Genomic DNA, 25,063 nt, shown 5'->3' on the forward strand with positions numbered 1-25,063 from the left:
CACTCTTGTTTTCCTGTATATGTATATGTATGTATGCACACACACACACACACACACACACACACACACACACACACGCACGCACACGCACACGTGTGTGTTTGTGCGTGTGTGTGTGTGTGCACACGTGTGCGTGTGCGTGTGTGTGTGTGTGTGTGTGTGTGTGTGTGTGTGTGTGTGTGTGTGTGTGTGTGTGTAGAGATAGAGAGGGGGGACAGAACAAATAATTAGTGATTGCGCTGAATCCGCAAGCTTCCAATGTGCGAAGAGAGGCATAATGCCGCGCAAAAAAAAACACGTACACAAAAAAAGAAAGCTAGGCCCACGGTCAGTTGCGTGTTATTATCATTTTGTTTCCTCTATGTTCGTTTCATCGCATTCTTAAAGTACGTCACATAACTAACAAGCTAAACGAACAATCAGTACTGTTCGTATCATTGGAGACATTTAACTTTGTTTGAATAAAAAAATAAGCGCCTACAATAATGTAAAATAAAACTTCTATTGCCAAATCAGGATGATCAGTTTACGTTTTATGTTCACTACAGGAAAAAAAACATATTTGAATTTTCTCTTATTCACAGTGCGTGCCACGCGACGGCTTCCTGATTTCTTGATTATGTAGCTGTCTTTGACCCATCACTGCCCACGACCATGCTTTTATTCTCTTAGTATGCGTTCCTGCGCTCCAATAAACATAGTGTGTCGTTCGCATTACATGACCTGTCCTGGTCATGTAATGTTGTAGTGTGTACCGAGGCCAATTATGAGCTTCAGTGACGGATATTGACTTTCATTGCACTGTAAAATATTCAGTAATATGTTCCTGCGTTTTTTTTTTGTTTTAATTAAATTTATTTCACCTGGGCCAAGCACTCATTATACAAACTTGCGGCTAGCAAAGTATATGCACTCCAAACATGGCTGAAGCGAACCACGGCAGTAATTTCAAGAATACTATCGGCGAATACAAATAATAATGATTTATTCTACCTTCCGACTATTGTCTTTCATACTGTAGGAACTGCATTTCAATTGCACTGCCGTTTTTACGCCCCGTATTCTGTTTTTTTGTGCATGGATTAAACTGACTGGCACCTGAATTAAAGTCATTGGCAATAGGATTAAATATGGTGGCACTTGGATTAAACTCAATGGCACGTGGCCTGAGTGAGTTGGCGCTTGGATTAAATATGTTGGCGCTTGGAATAAATGTTTGGCACAAGGATTAAATAGCTCGGCACTCGGAATATTTAAACGGCTTGCAGATGATTTAAGCTTGATTGATTGATTTGTGGGGTTTAACGTCCCAAAACCACCATATGATTATGAGAAACGCCGTAGTGGAGGGCTCCAGAAATTTTGACCACCTGGGGTTCTTAAACGTGCGCTCAAATCTGAGCAAACGGGCCTACAACATTTCCGCCTCCATCGGAAATGCAGCCGCCGCCGCCGGGATTTGATCTCGCGACCTGCGGGTCAGCAGCCGAGTACTTTAGCCACTAGACCACTGCGGTGCGGCAGATTATTTAGCCTGGCGCTTGGATTAAACTGAGAGAGAAAATGTGTAGTTCACCGTATTTATGGCACTGCGGCCCAACGCTCGCTAAACCTTTCTCCGTCTATTCGTTCTTGCTTCCGTTGGTCCATGCGTCCGTTTATGTAACCGTCCGTGCGTCCATCCACCTGTCCGTGCGTGCGTCTGTTCGTGCGTCCACCCGTCCTTGCAGCCATCCGTGCATCCGTCTATGCATCTGTCTGTGTGTCCGTTTGTCCATCCAGTCAACACTTCAAGTTCCACCATCTCGCACCTTTTCATCATATATTCCGCATATAGAACCACCGCCATCTAGCAAACATTCCAAAGACTAAACGAGAGGCGGCACACGCACACTTTCTTACGGCTTGCGCTTCTTGTCTACTTCCCACCTTTAACTACCTCGAGTTCATGGTATATACTAGTTCACTGTACTCATGGCCCTGCGGCCCAACGCTCGCTGAACTTTTTCAAAAGCAAGGAGGTTACGCCCAGCGAGTATAACGTAGCAACCCTTTCTTGTCAGATAGTGCTGAATGTGCCAATGATTGTTATTGGGGAATAAGAGACAGGAAAATTTGGCTTTGAGTTAACGCGAACGCTGCGAATCTTTTATTGTTCAACAACGCATGGGAGAAATATACCACCGACACCACTTTGCAGGTCAAAGCGTAAGACATGTTATGCGCTTTTACGAGGGACGAACGGATGCCGCTTTAAGAAGCTTCGTCCCTAAAAAAATCACAGCATACCCACTGAATGAATGATTATGTGTGGGGCGAAGCATCTGTCAACCTGTCAATGCTTCCGTCCTTGCGTCCGTTAATCCATGCGTGCCCCCGCTCATGCTTCCATTCATGCGTCCGTGCGTGCGCCCATCTGTGCGTGCATCTGTTCGTCCGTGTGTCTGTCTGTCCATCTCTTGTTTTGTCTGTCTGTCTGCCTGTCTGTCTGTCTGTCTGTCTGTCTGACGGTGCGTCCGTCCGTGCGTCCTTCCGTTCGTCTAGTGAACACTTAAAGCACTGCCATGTCGCTTCGTTTTATCATGTATTCATCACATCAAATGCCACCATCCAGCGGACAATCCAAGGACTAAACAAGAATACGTGCCATATTTCTGCTGTTAGCACTTTGTAAACAAGGAGACCGTGATAGCAACCCCGTGCTACGCTTTTAGTAACACGTGGGCTTGCGAATATGTGCCTGAGGGTGGGTTTGTGTCACTGGTATGCGGGTATGTGCCACAGGTTACGCGCAACGACAATGGCGGTTGCAGAAGCCACGCCACAAGGGGCTTCGCCTCTGAAAGAGACAGATGTACAACGACCCAAGTGATACATGCAACGTTTGGTGCAAACTATTCTAGAAAAGACGCAGGCTAATTAAAACGCCTCAGGGAGCCAGTGATATAACAGATGCCTCTGCAGTTGATATGGCAAAACTGGTGCATGCTAACACAATGACGCACACGTAAGAATATTTCAGGAAATACCAGCCAAGTGACCAGTGTTGCTTGAACAAATATTTCGCAAGCTTGCGTACCTTGGTGCTGGTATGGCCACGAGTACCAAAACGAGAACAACGTTAGGTGTGCTCCGAGGAACCGAAAAGTGAAGTGCTTCTATTCAAAAATTATAACAAGTGAGAGAGAAAATGGCATTCCGCCAGTCTAACGCTGTGTCCAGCACGGCTTGGAATATCTCCCCGACAAGCCCGAGTGGTGTAATGTTCAAACCAAGTGTGTTATTTCGCGTGATGAATGGTGGTCTTCTATCGTTTTCTCGTTGTTTTGCAGTGCTGTATTGAAACGCCGCGAAGAAACGAAAAGACAGGACACATATTCTACACTCAGTCCACCTTGTATAGTTTGAATTGCAATCACTACGCTGTGATAAATAGTTCAAATCATTATGCTCACATCCCAGCCACACTCGGAATTTTAACGAAACAATAGCCCAACTGTTTTCTGGTCGGCGCTTTTCGTGTACTTATGATGTCTGCAGAGGGGCGTGTCAGGTTGTGAAGGTGGTTTACCCACTCGCAAGGTACATTCAAACGACAAGCGTATGTGGCGCAAGTCCTCCCCAGTGCAGTGTAGAATTGGCTATTTTCCCCCAATAACTTTCCAGCGAAGTGTGTTAGTTTAGCCAGCAGTATTTTCGAGCGAAGTATCAGGATCTCAGCTCCACGAAAAACGAGTGGTTTCCTGAGGAGCTCCACCTAAGGGATACAAGAACCCAGTTCCTTTTACGCATTGGTATATCAAAGGCCTCAATCATTATCATCATTATTAACAGAGCTTCAGAGGACAAGTGGAGGGTTTTCGAACAGCATGCTACGCTGCGTTATCAGGGTCAACTTATTGTTGGTATTGACGTGGCCTACTTGTGATGATGGTATATTTGTGAAGGTGAGTTATAGATTGGCCATGTGTGTGATAATCAGCGGGAATAGTGGAAGTGCCTCAGACAGGCTGGCCGACGTTTCTATAGGAGGACATATCTCTGGCAAAGGCGCCCTGTCCTCCTTGGCGTGTTTGTTTTTACGAGGTTAGTTTAGTGACGTCATCATCTGGTGGGGGTGCATGTGCCTGTGGGTGATCACCGCCTGAAAAAAAAACTTCTATAGAGCAGAGAAGTGCAGCCCACAGTTCATTTGTAGTTTGGTTGCACTGACATTAACTGTTCTCTTCTCGGATGTTGAAGGAAGGGGGAAAAATAGAAAAACAGCAAAAAGCACTATGTGGGAGCGGTGCATTACAAAGCAGTGGCTGCTACAGGCACGAAAGAACGAAAGAGCATGAAACTTGGAAACAGGCAGACGGGCGCCACGTCCAGCTGCCGCAAAGGGTTGCCGATGATAGTGGCAAATTTGTTTGTAGAACGCAAAACTTGGCTTGGTCGAACCTGTGATCCTGTTGATTGAAGTAACCAGCTACCGTTTTCGGTCAATTGTGTTTTGTGTCTGCACGGTGTCCGTTTAGCCTTACATGAATTGGCTGCCTAGTTTCGCCTATATATTGTTTTTTGCACGTGACACACTCTACACAGTGTATGAGGTTGTTGGAAGTGCAGGTGAAAATCGATGTGACCTTGTCCGATGTCACGTTGTCCGATGAAGTGCGATGTGACCTTCTTTTCCCTTTTCTTCACCTTTCCCCAACCCCCGAGCAAAGAACACTCAGTATTATTGCAGCTCAACTTGAATTAAAGCGAGGACTGCACTCTCCTGCTTTAGAGATTTTTCTCTTCTGACTCGTGTTCTCATTTGTAGGCTCCCATCTTGATATTGGAGGGCAGCCCATTGCCTGCTTGGTTGCCTGATTTTCTGCACGTGACACACTCTACACAGTGTATTAGGTTGTTGGAAGTGCAGGTGAAAATCGATGTGACCTTGTCCGATGTGACGTTGTCCGATGAAGCCCTATGTGACCTTCTTTTCCCTTTTCTTCCCCTTTCCCCAACCTCCGAGCAAAGAACACTCAGTATTATTGCAGCCCAACTTGAAATAAAGTGAGGACTGCATTCCTCTGCTTTAGAGATTTTTCTCTTCTGACTCGTGTTTCCATTTCTAGGCTCCCATCTTGATTTTGGAGGGCAGCCCATTGCCTGCTTGGTTGCCTGATTGGTTGCCTGCTTTCAAACGTCCACAGGTTACGAAGTAGGCCTGGTGAGATTGTATACTTTCAAAGACATGACGAATGCATGGACCAGCTGTGCAAATGGATCTGAAGTGACAGCGTGGCTCTGTGATACAATGCTGGATTGTCAGAGGAAATAACGGAATTCTATTCTGGTTTGAAGCCTGATCTTAGTAGCGAAGCTTTTCAGTCCGACCGTACTTTCTGCCTGTATTTGAATCATAGCGCAAAGAAACAGCCTTGACACCTGCTAAAACGTCGGCGCTAAACTCCTATTTACTAATAGGAGCAAACAAGACACATGTCTACATTTCGAAGAAACGTTTTAATACAGGCAATAATCGCGTACTTCTCAAGCATTTTCTTGCTACGCTGTCCATCATGCATGTGCTTTATAGGGTTACCATATCTTTAACGAAGGAAGTCGGGAAATGTGGTGGGTTCGCTAGCTCGGAAATTATTTTTGAGCCAGCGAAATCAGTTTTATTATTTCAAAATTCTCGAGACAAAATCATTGTTTATTTACAGATGTAGCATTTTGATATGGTACTGCAGCTGGCTACGAGCTGCTCGCAACAATTCTGACCACTCCTCTTGCTGGATAATGTAGTCGTAAAAGTCATCCCTCTTCCCGTAGAAGTTCAGCTATAGTGACCGAATCCCCTCTCTCCCACCTCTGGTTAGTGTTGTACAGAACAATGTTCCCAAAAACTACAGCTTTTCCCGCTCACTTCCTTTCCAGCGCCTCCTTAAATATTCCCACGCCATTGAAATAATCTGAGCGCCAAGCTAGTTAATCTATGCGCCAAATATTTAATCCAAGCGCCAACATATTTAATCTGACTGCCATCTCAATTAGGCAGCGTGCCAATGAATTAAATGCAAGTGCCACCACGTTGAATCCAATTTACAACGGCTTCAATTCAGCTGTCAGTTTATTCCATGCACAGAAAGCAGAATACGGGGAGTGAAAACGGAAGTACATTTGAAATGAAGTTACTACCATATTTAGGATGATTGTCGCAAGTAGAGCAAATTATTATTATTTGTTTTCACTGATAGTATTTGGGAAAAAATTACTGCCATTGTTCGCTTGAGCGGAATTTGTACTTTTCTATATACAAGTTTTTATATGAGTGCTTGCTCTGGGTGGAGTCGTTTAATTAGCAGCTAAATAAAAACAGGAACATGCTGACGAATGTTTTGTGTTCCTCACTAAAGCTCATATTTTGATTTGTATAGCATTACATGACCTGTCCCGGTCATGTAATGCGCAGGACAGACCATGGCTATGGGAGGGCCAATATGCATACTAAAATATGAGAAACCAGGCCGTGGGCAGTGATGGGTCAAAAGCAAGTACTTGCTCAAAAAATTAAGAGGCGCTCAAAGGGCACAGCGAATTAGACATGACTTGAAAAGGTTTTCATCCTGCAGAGCAGATATGACGTAAACTCATGATCCTGATGTGGACAATGGATGTCATATCTAGCATTATTACTAACTGTTTTCTTTTTATTCAAACAAAATATGTGTATTCGTAGAAACACGCTTCATCAAAACTAGCGTCGTCTGGTACATGAAAACAGGAGTATGTCCTTTGATGCTTTTATAAAAAACTTGATTCCACATGAACTCAAATAAATGCAAGTTCACTTTTTTGAATGGTTAGTTCCGACTTTAAAAACATGAATATCATTTGTCGGTCACAATAGTTCTCACCGGGCTGAGCAGATAACTGCGAACGCCTCAGTGAATAGGCAGCCGAATTGCGTCTGCTGAGCAGACGACATGAGTCTCTGCATATACGATGGTGTAGGCGATTAGCCGGAATAACGCCATAGCGATGATGGATATACTAACATGAACTCTATGAGAAAATAAATTTAGTACCCTAAATGTAGTTATACGCACTGTTTTTTTAATTTTAGGCTATGAGATCAAAAAATTAGGGAAAAAAAGAACTGCACTTCATTTCATAAGGGCAAGCATGTATAGGTGAGCGAGAAGTTACTTCTGTGGCTCCATTTTTACATTATTCTGACATTTAGACCGTGTGAAGCAGCAAACCATATGTGTATGGTGCATGAATGAAACTGACTGGCACCTGAATTAAAGCCATTGGAAACTGGATTATACATGGTGGCACTTAGCTTAAACTCGATGAGACAGATACTTGGGCTAGTTATCGATTGGGAATCAACATATTTGCACAGCGCAAGACTACGAGTGGTTACGACGTAACTACAGAAGAGACAAGGAAAAAAAGAGCGCTGACTTCAACTGAAAGTTTATTAGCGAAAACGCTGGAGATATATTCGTGACAGAACATCACCACGCAATCGCAAGACCTATTGCACCACAGCAAGAAAATCATCTCATTATATGAATACAACGCCCCAGCTCCGCACAAGTTCACGATCTATTGTGTCAAAGCGAGATACTAGATTCTTTTTTTAGTCAGAGCAAGCGAAGGCATGCTGATACACCGATCACCCAGCATTTGCATTTCATTGGCCTCCATAATCTGCCTTGTTAGCTGCTGACTATGTTTGGCTAGAACAGAGCACTTTTCAAATTCTGGTCTCCTCACTCACTGGCACTCACTGGCACGCGGCCTAATTGATTCGGCACTTGGAATAAATATGTTGGTGATTAAACGTTTGGTTCATGAAATAAATAGCTTGGCTCTCACATTATTTCAAGGATGTGTGGACTATTTACACTGGCAATTGGATTAAAGTGAGCAGAAAAACCTGCAGTTCTTTTTTGGAGGCCCATTCAGAATAGGCGGAACTGTAACTGTAGCTCGTTACGTTTACGAGGAAGCGGAAGAGGGAACGGCGTTCCTTTTGTAACCGTGCCATGTCATTCAAAGGGCGTGGATCATACAGAACATGGCGGATGAAGAACCGCGTGAGGCACCTAAGTGGACACATGATGCATCCTGCTTTTCGCATGAAGACACCAGCCGTGGGCGAAGGTATGTAGCAAAAGACGCCGAGACTTCCGGGAGGAACAGCTGGTTTTTCAATGCAGAGCTGTTATATCGAGCTGTGCGGCGTGTCGTAGATCACCATGGACCACTCTCTTTGTGTTTTCCTTCGCTACCAAAACACGTGCATTGGTTTCTCCGGCGTAGGATGCAATAACTCTGATGGGCGATAGAACAAGCACAGAGGTAGCGAAAGATGTGGTGTAAAGGAACAGATTTTCTCGCGAAAAACAAGTTTCTACAAGGCAACGTTGGAGACCGTCTACCATGATTCCAACAAAAGCATCATAACGACTACACTTTTGTTTCTTTCATGGTAATTATTCAACATGGGCATGCTAGTTTTAGCAATTCATTACAGGGTACAAATAAGTTTACTGTGCTCGTAATGCGGCCAACGAAGAACACATATCAGTAAATAATTTGCATTCACAGTGAGAGTACAAGTAGTGGCCCTTACCAATTATGCATTCAAACGGCGGTAATGATAAACACCTCGCAAATGCAGTTATCACTCTGGTGTACTTTCTCTTTGTTCATCCACATCTCTTGGCTGCGTGACCCTTCTAGTAAATTGAAATTTTGAAGAAACGATTGCCTCTGTGTTTCTCTTCAACAAGCGAACACGCAGGAGAGCGTAGCATATATAGCATTGTATCAATTGGGCGGGAAACGAAAGCAAAAAAAGAAAGAGGGGAAAACGAGCAGAGAGAAAAAGAAAGCAAACCTAAAAAAATAAAAGAAAGAAAAAGAATAAAAAGTACCAGATGAAATGTACAAAAATATGTTTCCTGGCTGCTAACATGTGACTTCACTAAGTTGCAAAAGTATATCCTGGAAAATAATTGTCTAAACTATAACGAAATATTGAAGCAAAGTATTGCTCCCTTTTCATGGAGTTTCCTGCACGAAAAATTATTATATTGGTACTTCAAGAGATAAATATATTAGAATGTCTGAAATTTGGTATTCTTACCGTGTGTTTGTAGACAGATTTGAAATGTGCCACAATTGCCAAGGACCTGAACCAGATGAGCTCTAAAGTTGCTGTAGGGCCAGTGGTATCTAAAACATTCGTCTAGGAGCGTTCATTTTGATTTCTTTTATGCACGTACAGTTGCTAGCGGCGATCCTAATTTAGTACAAACATATGTATCTCAATGCAGGCTTTTAATTGCTCACTTCATTTCGCCTCCGATACTTTTATTTAATGAAAAGTCAAATGTAACGGTAATGCAACGACATGTTCGAAATATTAAAATGTAACTGCACTGAGGTCCTTTTAAATTTCAGAATCTTGCGATGGGAATAGTTCCCGAATCGGGACGGAACGATGAACGAGCTTGCGTTACAGTTTTAGAGGAACGTGCACAACACTGCCTCTAGCCATCTCAGCATTGCTTCGTGGGTGCGATTCATGCGAAGTTCTTATTTTGTAGCATGACACGCGTTGTTGGGCGTGCACTGAATCAGATAAAAATTTCTAACAAAACGGCGCGGAACAAATTCGAAACATAAAGGTGTCCCGACAGGGACTGCGCGGGACATGGGACCCTGCATGAAAAGTCGGGTATACGCGGGTGGGTTACTAAGACTAGATGTTGCCATCAGTGAAAGTTGGCACCGTGTTTTGATGTATGCGCATAATACTGCTGTGTATACTACAACTTGATTATTTCCGCACTTCCCACTTTAAGGACGTGAACTCTCTTGCGCGTTAGAAAGCCTCCTTTCTTACCACCTTGCTCAGTCGACAGTACCGTCACAAGTTGCTCAAATCGCGGAAGAGCATCGCCACAGTTCCAGCTCTTTTACAAGTACTCATCCAACGCCAGAAACATCTCGATAGCTCTGAGGCTCCGCGATCTCATGCCCCTGTCGAAATTGCATGCATTGCTTTGGATTCCTTGATACTGCATCCCTAGCTGCCTGTCAAGCAAACTTGGTTTCCAAGTGGCACAGCCCTTACCGTCTGTCAAAAACAAGCGCAACTTATTGATTGCTTGATATGTTTGGTTTAACGTCTCAAAAGCACCAATTTATTACGAGAGACGCCCTAGTGAAAAGCTTCGGAAATTTCGACCACCTGGTCTTCTCTAACATGCACCCGAATCTGAGCACATGGGCCTACAGCATTTTTGCCTCCCCCAAAAATACAGCCGGGATTTGATACCGCGACCTGCGCGTCAGAGCCGAGTACCTTAGCCACTAGACCACCGTGACTGGACAAGAAGCGTAACCTGTGGTGCTTGTCTTACAGACAAGAGCCACCTGTGCTGTCTTGTGATCAACGAGGACGAGGCACAACTGTTCACATAGATCAGCTAAAGCTACACTGCGACCCCTCTGTCCTCTCCTTGGTCGAAGTCGCCGAGGTGGCTTTTTTTGAGAGAAAGACAATGTGGGGAAGTAAATGACTCATAAAGACATTGATGAATGTGTGGGGTTCAACGTGCGTCCGAAAACCACCATATGAATATGAGAGACGCCGTAGTGGAGGGCTTAGAAAATTTCCACCACTTTGGGTTCTCTAACGTGCACCCAAATCTGAGCCCACGGGCCTACAGCATTTTCGTCTCCATCGAAACGCAGCCGCCACTGCAGGGCTGCGATGTCGCGACCTGCGGGTTAGCAGCCGAGTACCTTAGCCACTTTAGACCATCGCTGCGAGGCAACTGATAAAGGCAGGAGGTACCAATAGGGCGAAAAAACAAAGAAGACATTTGGTTACCCCGACGATTGCGCTGGACCGGACGACTTGTGACAGCTTTGTTGTTTCATAAACAAGAGAAGTGCTGCTCCGAAAGGTCTTGTTTTGTGTACTGAATCGAGTATTATTGAACGAACAGTTGTGAGTGAAAAATACCCGCACAAAAATGTGAAAAATTCGTTCCTTGAATTTTGTTGAATCATTGTCCAAAGCTTTCCGCTGTTTACTTGTACATCAATGCACCAAAGCACTAATAACGAGTGACACTGTACGCACTGCAATTATTATATTATGCAGGTAAAACGAGTGCTGAGATTTGATGCTGCCTGAGAAATTCGCATGAGGTTGCCGTTGCAAGTGGCGTAAGCAATCAGCCCGTACGTAAGTAAAATAAACGAAGAACCGAAATCATTTTGATGCTGTTCACTTTTCGGGTTCGAAGAAAGATCCGCGCTCCGGGACACACGGACTCAGACACGCCGTCGAACGAGGAAACACGAGTACATCTAAGAAGTGCTTTACAAAGGTGAGCTCACCAGCAGAAGCCATTACATAACTCGTAACGCGATTATAGAGGCCATACAGTGTTTGTACACCTCTTCAATTTCCCGCGCTACCGTGTCCCTGAATCTAGCTCTAACGACCGTATCATCGAACAAGAGCGCGCAGCCACACTCTCTACAGTGTGATGATTGGTTAGAGAATGGTTGTTCCTTTAGAGAAGCTTTGTGATGCACAATTAAATTATTGAATCTTAAATAATACTTCTCACACGACAGCACAGTGCCATACACCGCACGATGCCCACACGGTGAAAGAAAATGATTAGATGTCTGCTCACCTGATCATTTTTTCCCATTTCACGTGTTCTCATCACCGCATAAATATGTCTGTTTCCTCCAATAAAGTTTCAGTTGTTAGTGTGCGCTGTGTCCAGGTGTCTTCCTTTTGCACTTCAATATTTTTCGCGCAACTCAGTTAAGATGAATTACCAACTCACCCAACAGACCGTGCTTCTCAATATTATGTGTGTAAAATGTTTTAGAACTTTATTCACCCACTACGCAGTCGCGAGGGAGTACGCGCAGTAACGTGTGTGCCTTTTTAATGGTTCGCTGTATTTAGGCCAGGAAGGCACGTTGGTAATAACGTGTTGTGATGCCCGATGAAAATGCACGCTTGTACCATGCAATATTGCTGCGATATTAAATGTTGTGCTGTGAAACCTGTATACAGGATGCGTCTATTTGTTAAGCATGATAGTTACTTTTCTTGCATTTCCAACCAAAGCAAGTTATTCATGCTTTATTTTCAAGCAGATGCATAGCTGTGTGGTAGAGCACTTGTTTGCCATGCAAATGGCCTGCATGATTTTGATCATCACTTAAACCAAAAAATTTATATTATTTATTTTATTTGCATCCTCTTAATTTTCGGTCATGGACAAGAGGATTTTTCAGTGAGAGCCACCGATGCCTACGCCGGAATTTCTGCGGGACTAGCTCTTTACCGCTGTTATGGTAATTATGCATCATTGGCAGAATGGAAAGTGGGTTATGTTTACAAAAGATTTTTTAGTGTCTCGTTGGCAAAAACTATCGCTAAAAGCTTTCATTCCCACGCACACAGAGACCTATAGACACCAGTTTTAACAGTCACGCTATAGGCCATTCTCAGTCACAATACTTCTACATGACAAGCTTGCATACCAATCGCTTTTGACCCAACTCCTCAATGATTTATTATCAACTCATTTAGGTTGTTTAATGCACACGCAGTTCATACGGTCAACAGCAAGTCAATATTTCGTTTTGACTCACTATGAACGCTCCATTGGCATGCCAGAAAAGTTTTAAATAAACACACTGTGGAAAATCTCTTTACAAAACTGAAATTACGTTCTTTTATGCTATTTATTATTGTCAAGCCGGAATCAATACAGCGGAACATTTACTTTCACCATACTATGTCTCAGACCGTGTTCACCATAGGTTCAAGATACGAAAAATCACATGCAATGCGGACGTATTTCAAAATGATTTTTTACCAAATGAATCAGAGGATGGAACCAACTGCCTTCTAGCATTGCCTGTACTATCTCAACTCATTTGTTTTATTCCACGTTAGAATTGCATTGCATTTTTTGGGTGTGTTAGATTTTTATTTATACACGTATTGTGTTACAGATTGCGATTAAGGGGACTTTGAGTAGTTGTTTGGATGACTATGCATTTTTTTGCATTCTACTTTTCGTAAACGCTCCCCAACTGTATTGTGAATCGGTACTATGGGTAATGAAATAAATAGATAAATAAAGCAAGTGTCGATAAATAAGCAATGATTTATACACAAAGCATCAATCTCTTCAGAGAAAGTTGACTAACAGTGACATGTGCCCACTACAAACTTTAGATATGTTGCCAAGTTACATTTCTAGCAATCATTTTTTTGAGAATAACTCGAGATATAATGAGGATAACTTAATTGAACAGGAATGTTGAGGGGATATGTACTGCCTTTGTGTTGGAGACTACGGTGACCGAATGCAGAACTTTCAACAAACAGCTACATTTCTAGCTGAAGAATGAATTGTGTGGCTAAAATTTCTGCCGGCGACACAAGCTGAACTCATATAGCTAAATCATCTGAATAGCTATATATAAAGGTATCCATATAAGACCATGTTTGACTTTATATGGATGCTTCTATATATAGCCATATAGCCATGATGATGGCCATATAAGGCCATATACAGCAATACCCATATATGGGTATATTAGAGATTACATATATCACGTTGTATAAGGCTCATATAAGGCTACATCAGGAATTAGGCATATCAGGTTGTATAGGGCCCATATACGGTGATTCCATCTAACGCTTGATATGCCCAATTTTTGATGCAGCCATATATGGAATTTTTATATAAGTCCATATATAGGATTTCTGTAAGGGACGAAACGTTGTCGCCTCACGCATATATCCCAACGAATCACTAGCCTAGCCACGCCGCTCAATTGTGCTGTGGCCGTAGCAAGACGGAATATGTTGTTTCTTCGTCTCAAGCGAATATTGTTCTCGCGGAGATGGTGCAACACAACGTCACCGAACGAAGAAGCGCTTGCTCCAGTATACAAAAGTGCTACGAACGTTTTTAAAGCTATGGTTTACTCGATTAGCGGTGCGGGCGAGTCTATGGCATCACTTGCGCGACAGACTGAAGGTATAAGAGATCCGATTGCAACAGTGCGTTACTGATCGCTCGCTGCGCGGAGTCCAATGTGGATCACCGGCGGCGCCGTCCGAACCGCGCGTTTGCTCCTGACCCGGTGTGCAGTCGCATTCGCAGGCGGTGTGCCCCGGCGCGCCGCACCGATACAAGGACCGCGGTGACCACGCTGGCACGATCGTAAGTCGCCTCGATCATGTGGCCCTCGCTCCGGGTTGGGCCGCTCGTTAGGCCTCGTGTCGACCGCGCGCTTGTGCCGTGGAAATGTCACGCGCGGGGGTGGCATGGGCCATACGGAGAGCGTGCGCGTAGGGGTGCAAAGCGCGGTTTGACAGCTCCCAACCGCGTGGTAGGTGGTCATCAGTGAACGATGCTGACACTTTACCCCTAAACGTTTCAGAGGCTACCACACCGCCATTCCTTGTACAGCGAAGCTCGATTGACTGCGCTGCGGGTGGAGGTGGGCGAAATGATCGCGCTGCGAGGATGTCCCCTAGTATGCGCTTCGCCTGAGTGGCGAGCTCTTCTAGGTTTGTGAACTTGCATCCTCTGAAGTGCGCCGCAAAAGTCGGGTGCGCTTGTCGTGTAATGCGCTCGACGTTTTCTGCATTAATGGCACGAAGGTATGCGAGACAATACAGTTCATTAATCGCTCGTACATACTCCAGCAAGCATTCGTCCGGATGCTGGGTGCGTAGCTCGAATTCCCTCCACAAACACCACTCATACATAGCCGGTAGGAATTCACCGCAGAGGCTGTCGTGGAACTCTTACCGTGCGGGCGCGATGTCCGATTTGTCCGAACCATCAAGCCGCTTGCTCCATGAGCGACACCAGGACTACGCACTCGAGAAGTTTGGTGTCAGAAAGTCCCGTCGCCTGCTGATAGTGGAGCAACTGGTCGCGATACTCGTTGGCGCTCTTGCAGTCGTGGTAACCCGTGTAGGTAGGCATGTCTACCTTGACACGCGGTCACACAGTCTGCATGGGGGCCTGCGCTGTGTTCTGCAGGGTGCTCGCGCGGCTTTGCAAAACTGACAGCGCATTCTCTAAGAGTACCTCGCTAGAGGGCAAACTGTTGCCCACACACTCGCCTACAGTTGCAGCATGTGTCAGTGCAACTTGTGGCAGCGCCTGTCTGTTCGCGCAGCGATGTGACGAAGCACCTGGCGTGGCGTTCTCCATCGTGGGCCTAATCTGTGCTAAGGCGGTCTCTGCACCGTCGTGATCGTCCCGTGTGAAACAACCAACACCTACGCTGTCGAAAAGACCTAACAGTGTCCCGCGTTAACCAAAGGATCGGCGCTCATCAGACAACAATGAGGAATCTTGGAATTCCGACATGCCTGTTTTTCTATGTCTGGAGGAGTGTCTGTAGCTGCTCGCGTGCATAAAACTAGCCGCGATGCCAAATTCTTTACGTTGGGCGCCAGATGTTGGGGATTCGTCCTCTGTACGGCTGAAGCAGAAGCCTACCTAATGTTCCAGCCGCACACAGTCGTACCATGCACAATTAACGTACCAGATCCGTAGCTTGTCTCATTACAGCTACATGAGTTCGGGCGAATAAGGCAACAGACTGGGTGAACAAAACGACGCTTTATTGGTATACGTTAGCAATAGCGCGCAAATGTCATGAGGAGACACTACAGAAAGAACAGTTCACGCGTACTCCTTGGTCGTTGTCGTCCTCGGCTCACAGGGGGTAGGAGGTTCGACCTCTTTCTTCCTAGACCAGTGTCAGAAAGGGCGTCCGGTCATCGGCACGCTGGTTTTGTGAAGGCCCCGGTTTCCCTCTCCCTGACGTGAATAGGTTCCCTGGCTGAGGGAGCAAAAACCCGTTCCATGCACCAGAAAAGGGGGAAGCGAGCGCAGGCCACAAGGGTGTTCCATCCTTTCGCAAGAAGCTTTATTGACTGTCGAAGGGACAGTCATGTACCTGCACCTAGGCTGTAACGTGGCCGCAAAAGGGAAAGGGAAGCTGGGGACGCATGCTCCCCCACAGCAGATAATATAAAACGACTCGACACATGCGACGTTCCACGAATGGGGCGACAACACACCGAATAAGTCCGCTGCCAAGCCCCAAAATCCACGAACTCTGTCAAGTCTTGAAGAAACCCAGTGGTGTTTCTGGCGTGCACGCATAACGAGGGATAGTTGAGCTTTCAACTCGATGGTTTTTTTTTCAGCTCCTGTGCGTTGTTTTTCGACGCCCACTTCGCACCTTCGAGCGTACAGCCCTTCTGAAGGCTACCCAAGGCACGGGCCCACCTACTTCGGGACCGGGCGAGTGCCAACGAACATCTGAAGACTGATTTTCACGCGAAGCAGCATAAAGTTTAGGATGCGTAAGCGACAACAGCGCTTCAAAACAGGCGGCCAAAGCCCTCGGGCGCGCGCGTGGAAGCGAGCTTTGACTAGGACGCGCCCTTTCAGGCGGAACCCTCGGAGACGGAGAGATCATCCGCCTCTAGTTCCTCATAGGAACATCAAACGCCATCGTCGTCGTCTCCACCTAACCGGGACACGACATGCGAGGAAACTGGCGCCTCCAGCTTCCGTTTCAGCACCTAACCTCGACTACCAGCACAACCGGACGACGCATCACGATTGGAGCCCGTTACACAGGCTGCAACCCTTCCAGCAGTAGTGCAAGAGCATGGCGGCACAATCCTGTATCACTCAGTCGGCAAGAAGCCCAACTACCTGGCAACAACCCGTGAAGCCATTGGGGCCTTTCTGTCCGTTTACTCGGCACATGCGCGTCAACCTTCGGCGCAACGTGGTTACCGTGGATGTCCATCCTGTCGCGGATCGCCTTCTTCAGGTCAGCCGGCTCTGCAAGATCCACGTTAGGGGAAAACTCCTCGTGTAGAACAACTGTGTGGACACTGTCTACGGCGTCGACACAACCCTCGACTTGGACGATATTGTGGCCGACCTCGATTCTGCTGTCCCTGTCGTCTCTTTTGTTCGACATGCCAGGTGCCTCACGATCAGATGTCATGGCATCATGGTACCACCGGTGGTGGCCCTCTTCAAACTGCAGAGGCTGGTCCGCCCTCGACAGCCCCTTCAATCAGCAGCAAGTTGTCAGCAACTTGCTGCTGCTGAAGAAGTTGCTGGCAACTTGCTGCAGCAAGTTGTCAGCAACTTCTTCAGCAGCAAGTTGTCGCCGCGCCTCTTACTTATGCTGACGCAGTAAAGAGGCAGAAGCCACACCAGCCCTCGCCGTTCAATGGGCTGCCGCATGTCACCGCTCCTACTCAGTCTTCCGTCGCATGGGCTCCTCCCCTCGCTACCACAGCCTCGACTCAGCCGTATGACACGTAGGCGGCACCACTCGCTGCAAATTCCTGGCGAACGCGCGATAACCGGCCGATCTGTTTTGCGTGTGGCGGCCCTGGCCATATCTCCCGATACTGCCGTCGTCGCGTGCCCGCCTACACAGACGTCCGACCACGGAGCAACTACACGGACCGACCCCCTTTTGGTTATGAAAGTTCGGATCGTCAGTCAAACACGTCTTCCCGTGACTACCGGCAACTTCGTCTCATCGCTCACCTTCACCCAATCGACGCTCCTTGTCATCCATGCGTCCACGACCAGCCCCTCAAAATGAGGGAAACTAGCCGTCGCAGTTCAAAAGGCAAGAACTGCGCTATCGAAATGTTCAAGTCCTCGCACCTTGCCATCAAATATCGTCAAAGTTTTTGTAGACGGCGCCCATGCATACGCTCTTGTGGATACCGGTGCCGCTGTGTCTGTTATAGACGCCAAACTTTGCCACAAGCTCTGAAAGGTGTCCACGCCACTTGATATGATGTCCTTACGTGCAGCAAATGGAGAACCTGTGCGACCTATAGCCGCCTGCACTGCCCGACTCACAATTGCAGAGGACCACTACACTGTTGAGTTTATCGTTCTTTCCTCATGCCCTCGTGACATCATACTTGGCTGGGATTTTCTATCGCGTAATCGTGCCGTTATAAATTGTGCCCGTTCCGAACTTGAACTGCTTCCGTTGTTCGACCAGCCCTACGACCACACTAATCAAGCCGCGGACAAGCTATTTGTCAAAGAGGACACTGACATTCCACCGACAACAGCTGTTTTGCTCCCTGTGGCCTCCGACGGCATGCGTGATGAAATAGCATTTTTTGAGCTATCAAGCCTCTTTCTAAGTCGGAAACCACTACTGCTCCCTTATTCAGCTCTCTCAATTTCTAATGGAGCCAGTGCTCTCTGCCTTACCAATCCCTTCCCGCACACCATCAAACTGTTTAAAGGCGAGTCTCTTGGATGCGTACAGCCCATTGATAACGAACAAATGTTTACCGTGCCGCAAGAATCATCCCAAAGTGACCTCGCTGCCATCAGGGCTCTTAACCACTCTGATCTACAGGCTTCGAAAGTGTTCGATTCAGCGATCGCAGACGGACGGTCACCATCTGAACGATCTGAACTCCTCCAACTGCTGTACCAGTACCGCGAATCTTTCGATGTTGTTCAACCTTCACTTGGCCGCACTTCTACCACTCTACATTACATCGATACCGGCTCCCATGCGCCACTACGACAGCGACCATATCGTGTGTCTGCGGCGGAACGCCAAGTTATTGCCGAACAAGTGAACGAAATGCTGCAACGCGGCGTCATTCAACCTTCACAAAGTCCACGGGCCTCACCTGTAGTGCTAGTTAAAAAAAGGATGGCTCTGTTCGCTTCTGCGTGGATTCCGGCGCCTAAATAAGACCACTCGAAAAGACGTGTATTTGTTACCCAGGATTGACGATGCCCTTGATACTTTACAAGGTGCCGAGTTTTTTTTCATCATTAGATTTGCGCTCAGGGTACTGGCAGGTCCCCCTTGAAGATGCCGATCGACCAAAAACAGCCTTCGTGACACCGGATGGTCTGTATGAGTTTAATGTCATGCCGTTCGGCCTCTGCAATGCGCCTGCCACCTTCGAGCGCATGATGGACTAGGTTCTTCGGGGTTTGAAATGGCAAATCTGTCTCTGCTATCTCGACGATATTGTCGTCTTTGCGCCAGACTTTGGAACACATCTCAAGCACCTCAAACACGTCCTCACGTGCCTGACGAATGCTCAGCTCCAGCTCAACCTCAAGAAGTGTCACTTCGCTGCTCGGCAACTTACGATTCTCGGGCACGCCGTATCAAAGGACGGTATACTTCCAGACCCGGCTAAGTTACGTTCTGTCGCCGACTTCCCCAAACCAACGACTATGAAGCAGTTACGGAGCTTCGTGGGGTTATGCTCCTACTTTCGCCGGTTCGTGCGCATCTTCGCCTCTATCATTGCACCTTTGACCGAACTTATAGGCAGCACCACTGATATTTCGTCATGGACTTCTGAGTGTGACCAAGCCTTCTGTACCCTTCGTCGTCTCCTCACTTCGCCACCAATACTGCGTCACTACGATCCTACGGCAGCAACTGAGGTCCACACCGACGCCAGTGGTGTCGGCCTCGGTGCGGTTCTCGCGCAACGCAAGCCTAGATTCGCCGAGTATGACGTCGCCTACGCCAGCAGAACTCTCACCAAGGCTGAATTAAACTATAGCGTCACCGAGAAGGAATGCTTGGCGATCGTTTGTGCACTTGTCAAGTTCCGCCTATACCTTTATGGCCGTGCTTTTGATGTAGTAACGGACCACCACGCAATATGCTGGTTATCTTCGCTTAAGGACCCATCGGGTCGTTTTGCCCGTTGGGCTCTTCGGCTTCAAGAATATGACATTCGCGTTCTATATCGTTCCGGCCACAAGCATACCGATGCTGATGCACTGTCACGATCTCCCCTATCCCCGGACATTGCATCTGTTTCCTCGGACAACACGTTGTCAGCTCTTGACGAGGACACCATCTCTTCTGCACAACGCCATGACCCATGGATCGCTTCGCTTTTTGACGCGTTATCCAAGGCACCGACACCTCCAACCACTCGAACCTTTCGCCGCCAGGCTCCGCACTTCAGTATTCGGGATGGCCTTTTGTACCGGCGCAACTATTCAGCAGATGGTAGGAAACGGCTACTAGTCATTCCCCGAACGCTGCACTCTACCATCTGCGCGTCGTTTCATTCCGACCCGCAATGTGCTCACGCCAGTGTTTTCAAGACCTACAAGCGCCTACGAAAAAGGTATTACTGGCGCGGAATGTTTACCTTCGTCCGCCAGTTCATTGGCGGCTGCCACGAATGTCAGCGACGGAAAAGCCCGCCACATCCTGCAACAGGTTCATTGCAGCCACTTCCATGCCCAGACCGCCCATTCGACCGTGTAGGAATTGACCTCTACGGACCACTACCATTAACAACGGCAGGCAACCGATGGACTATCGTGGCAGTGTATCATCTAACACGGTACGCTGAAACTGCTGCTCTCCCAACAGCTGCAGCACAAGACGTCGCAACTTTCATACTGAAACGTTTTGTGCTTCACCATGGTCCTCCTCGAGAACTCCTCAGTGACCGAGGGCGTGTTTTCCTCTCCGATGTAATACAAGCACTTCTTCAACAGTGCCATATTGTTCACCGGAAGAGTACAGCCTACCACCCAGAGACGAACGGCTTGACTGAGCGCTTTCATCGTACTCTGGGGGACATGCTCGCTACGCATGTCGCTTATGATCAAACAAACTGAGACCTCGTTCTCCCATTTGTGACATACGCGTATAACACCGCAACGCAAGTCACTACTTGGTTTTCCCCATTTTTTCTCCTGTACGGTCGCCAACCATCGCACACCATCGACACTTTACTGCCATACTCGCCAGATCCCTCCGAATGCAAGCCTGTCTCGGAAGCCGCTCGTTACGCAGAAGAGTGCCGCAAGCTAGCCAAACGGCTTACTACATCCGACCAACAGCGCCAGGAGGAGACCCGTGACGACGACCATCGTTCTGCGCAAACGTTCGTTCCTGGAGCACTTGTATGGCTTCATGTACCGCCCTGCGCCCCTGGTGTATCACCCAAGCTACTCTCTAACTATAATGGTCCTTACCGCGTGGTCGAGCGTATTTCACCCGTGAACTACGCCATTGAACCCTTCACGCCACCAAGCGACCGTCGTCGGCGTGGACGTGATATCGTTCACGTGAACCGTCTGAAGCCCTACTTCGACCCGCTTGTCCCCACGTGTTAAATTGCCAGGATGGCTTCAACTTTTTTGCCGGGGGTAATTGTAGTGAATAAGAAAGACGTTGATACCATCAGGTCAGCTATCATCAGCGCAGGAAAAAGGCACGAAATCGGCGATCAAGCACTGTCGTCTGAGTCCGCCTGCGTTCCTTTAGAGCTACCACCCGCTTACTCAGTCCTTCAATAAACCCCCTTTACAATAACATCGAGAAACATCGCAGTGTGGCGGTCGTGAAGGGCCACTTCATTGGAGACGCTGTCGCAGGTGGTGAACGATCGGCATACGCCTTTCGCCGTGCTACGAGTGCACCACCTGCCTCTATGAGCACAGCGACCCATCGACCCCTCCTTTGGATATCCCGGCCCCAGAGGTGAACCCGAAGGACGCGGTAATTACCGCACTTGTGGCGGCGATTCAAGCAGTGATTTTGTTCCTGCCGGCGGATTCTACGATCCGTCATTTGTGTGCCGCGGCTCCAGCTTCGCATGTGGCCATCGTCCCGGCGAACTAAGAAAACTGTATGATCACATCGAGTCCATCGGCACTCTAACCTGCGAGTTCAACTGAACTTTTTTTTTCGTGGTTGGGCTACGTGCCCATGCGAACGCTTAGCGCACTCCCGTCCTTTAATGCGCCTGTTTGGCTCACTGTCTTCTTCTCCGGTGAATATTCTTCCTGGTGCTTATGGCGGCTTTTCCGGTCGTTTGCGGGTTCTCGCGGCGGTTTCAGCGCACGCTGTGTGAGGTGGAGCGAAGGTAACTTTTTATTATTCTTTTCTTTTTCCTTACCGATCCCATTTATTCCCACTACCCCATCCTGGTGCCAACCTGTTGAGGTGTCATCGAAATGATATACAATGATGGGCGGAACCTTCCTCCTTTTTCCACGCTTTAAGTGGTTATACACTTATAGCGTGCATGCGTAACTTCGCTACCACCTGGCGGCGCTGTCCCTGTCCTTTATAATTCTTACTCAGTGTATAGAAATACCGAAAATAGAAAAAATGCCCTTATATGTAACTTACCTGGATATCTCTGGGGTGTATGACAACCTTAATTAAGAAATTTCGTAGGGCATATTGAAGGAAGGGGGCATAGGTGACGACTGCATACAACTTTTGAAAGAAATACAACGAGGAAATACAGTTCATACAATGAAAAGGAATTAGTAGCAATGACAGCGTTGGAATTAACAAGGGGCTGAGACAGGGATGTCCTCTGTCCTCACTGTTATTGATGTTGTACGTGGTGATGATGGAAGAAGGGCTAGAAGGTAGCAACATTGGGTTTAATCTGTCACACAAACAGGCTGGCGCGATGGTTGAGGAGAAGCTTTCAGGTCTGGTGTATGCAGACGATAAGTGCTATTTGCGGACAGTGAAGACGTTACACGGCGGTTGGTAGATATATCTGAAAAGGCAGACGAGGCTGTAGGACTAGGATTTAGTGCAACGAAATGTGGATTGATGGTATTCAATGATCAACAAAGACCAGGTGGTCTCAATACTGGGCGAAGAAATACTGAGTTTAAGCGAACACAAGTACCTCGGAGTATGGGTGAATAAGGGATGTATATATATGGAGGTACAGAAAATACCATCAGCAGCATAAAGAAAGAGAAATGCTGCAATAATGAAACACAGAGCGTTATGAAAAATATAGTAGATACGAAGTGCTTCGATGTCTGCGGAAAGGCGTGGTGGTTCCAGGGCTCACATTTCGGAACTCAGTGGTGTGCATGAATTCAGAGGTGCCATCAGAAATGGATATAAATCAAAGGACTGTGGGGCACCTCGTGTTGGGCGCTCACGGGAACGCGATGAATGAGGCTGTAAAAGGGGATATGGTATGACAGGTATGAGCTAGCACCAAGAGGGAAAGTGCAGGAATGCAGAGTCTTGCTTCAGAACAGGTACTCGGCTCTTAGTGAGAAAACCAACCTTAGCGCAGATACAATAAATGATAATCTGACGAGTATCATTACGGAGTGTGCAGTGGAAGTTGAAGGCCGGGTAGCTAGACAGGACACAGGCAAGGTTTACGAGGAAACGAAGAATCTCATTAAGAAGCGTCAAATCATGAAAGTCTCAAGTACAACAGAAAAAATAGAGCTAGCAGAGTTTTCAAAGTTGATTAATAGGCGTAAGGTATCCGACGTAACATGGTATAACATTGAGAAAATTGAACACGCTCTGAAAAACGGAGGAAGCGTGAAAGCAGAGAAGAGGAAACTTGGGATAGGCAAAAATCGGATGTATGCACTACAAAGAAGGCAAAATAACTAACAATATGAATAGGATAGTTAAAATAGCGGAGGAGCTTTACCGAGATCTGTACAAACGTCGGGACAACCACAAGCTTAATACTATAAGAACTAGCAGTAACCCAGATGACACCCCGCCTGTAATGATAGAAGAAGCCAGAAAAGCTTCAGAGAGCACGCAAAGAAGCAAAGCTGCTGGTGAGGATCAGGTAACATCAGATCTGCTGAAAGATGGAGGACAGATTGTGCTAGAAAAACAAGCCACCCTGTTTACGAGGTGTCTCCGGACGTGAAGAATACCGGAGTGTTGGAAGAATGGTAACATCATCCTAATACATACGAAAGGAGGTGACAAGGACTTGAAGAATTAAAGACCGATCAGCTTGCTCTCTTAGTATATAATCTATTTACACAGGTAATTGCTAACAGGCTACTCAACAATCGACCACATTGATACTATCAATCAGTTTATAGAGAAAAGCTCAGAATATAGCCAACCACTATTCATAGACTTCATTGATTACGAATAGGCATTTGATTCAGTGGAAATATCAGCAGTCTGCAGACACTGCGGAATCAGGGCGTCGATGAAGCATATATAAACATCTTGGAAGAAATATACAGAGGATCAACTGCTACCATAGTGCTTCATAAAGAAAGCAACAGAATACCAATCAAGAAGGGTGTAAGGCAGGGGGACACAATTTCCCCAATGCTATTTGCCGCGTGCTTACCAGTTTTCAGAAGCCTACAAATGAAACAGTTATGGATAAGAGTTAATGGAGCTACCTTAATAACCTGCGCTTTGCTGATGACATTGCATTGCTGAGTAACTCAGGGGACGAATTGAAACTCATGCTTACGGAGTTAGACAAGAAGTGCAGAAAGGTGGGTCTTAAAATAATCTGCAGAAAACGAAAGTAATGTACAACAACCTCGGGATAGAGCAGCGCTTGGAGATAGGTAATAGTGCATTTCAAGTTGTAAAACAATATGTCTACTTAGGGCAAGTAATAACTACGGAGCTGAACCGCAAGGTTGAAGTAACTAGAATAAAAATGGGGTAGAGCATATTTGGCAAGCACTCTAAAATTGACAGGTAGATGGCCACTATGCCTCAAGAGGAAGGTATATAACAGCTGTATTTTGCCGGTACTTAGCTATGGAGCAGAAACCTGGAGACTTACATAGAGGGTGGAGCCTAAATTGAGGACGACGCAGCGAGCAATGGAAAGAAAAATGGTAGGTGTAACCTTAAGAGACAAAAAGAGAGCAGAGAGGATTAGGGAACAAACGGGGATGAAGGATGTCATAGTTGAAATCAAGAAGAGGAAGTGGACATGCGCCAGGCATGTAGCGTGTAGACAGGATAACCGCTGGTCAATAGGCGTAACTGACTGAATTCCCAGAGAAAGCAAGCGGGTTATGGGGAGACAGAAGGTTAGGTGGGCAGATGAGATTAAGAAGTTTGCAGCTATAAATTGTCAGCAGCAAGCACAGGACCGAGTCAACTGGCGGAA

At 46.7% G+C, this 25,063-nt stretch overlaps 1 protein-coding gene across 5 annotated transcripts in view; it reads right to left on the reverse strand.

The window, feature by feature from the left end:
* The window catches only part of LOC119180589 (receptor-type tyrosine-protein phosphatase kappa), a 631,290-nt gene that overhangs the window by 237,679 nt on the left and 368,548 nt on the right, over positions 1 to 25,063 (reverse strand). The window lies entirely within an intron of this gene.

The sequence above is a fragment of the Rhipicephalus microplus genome, unplaced genomic scaffold (assembly GCF_043290135.1).
Source record: "Rhipicephalus microplus isolate Deutch F79 unplaced genomic scaffold, USDA_Rmic scaffold_14, whole genome shotgun sequence".
NCBI lineage: Eukaryota > Metazoa > Arthropoda > Arachnida > Ixodida > Ixodidae > Rhipicephalus > Rhipicephalus microplus.